We start from the raw sequence: 769 nt of genomic DNA, 5'->3' as shown, positions 1-769 counted from the left end.
TGGACAAAACCTTTCCACACTAGCAGCCGGTCCTCTCAAGAGTTCCAGTTGTGAATGTTCTGTTACCATCACTTTAGAATCCAAAGCATGTCACTCTGTCACATCCTAACAGAGTTAAGGTTTACACATCCTAAACCTTAACTCTTGACCTACTGCCACAGTTCCTAGTACAAACCCATTTTAGGGTTGTTTGGGAAGTCTATGGAGCCTACAGAGATTTTCAGAATATTACATTATACAAAGAAAAAATGACAGTTGATTTTAAATGATGACTAGTTAGACAGTGAGGGTGAAAAAAGAGAGGTGAGCTCCTGGTCACATGTCTGAAATCTTCAAGTAAGCTCTGTTTCCTGAGCAGAGCTGGTCCCCACAGAGATTGGGTTAGTGTTCCTGCCCATGGGAGAAGGTAGAGACATGGCATTATCCTAAGGGACAAGGAACAAGCATTCTCTTAATTTAATTCAAATAAGTTGTCTTTATGTTTTCCAAAGACTTAAATTTATACTTCTCAGCAAAGACATAGGATAGGTGACATTGCATGCTGTGTCTACATTGACAGAGCCTGTTATTAAAAAGAAACCAGAGGTCAGAAGCCACCTGTAGACAATGATTAATTGGAAGTCAGCTGTTATTTTTACCACACAAAAAAATTTCTACTGTGTTGATCAGGAAGGCACTATGTGATCTCTGAAGTTAACAAACAGTAATAGTTTTCACTGTATCAGTCAAGAAACATCCAAAGATTCAAAACCATTTTCAGATGCTCGAT

The sequence above is a fragment of the Hyperoodon ampullatus genome (assembly GCF_949752795.1).
Source record: "Hyperoodon ampullatus genome assembly, chromosome: 1".
Lineage (NCBI taxonomy): Eukaryota > Metazoa > Chordata > Mammalia > Artiodactyla > Ziphiidae > Hyperoodon > Hyperoodon ampullatus.
The sequence above is the reverse complement of the archived record's forward strand: the minus strand, read 5'-3'. Positions refer to the sequence as shown.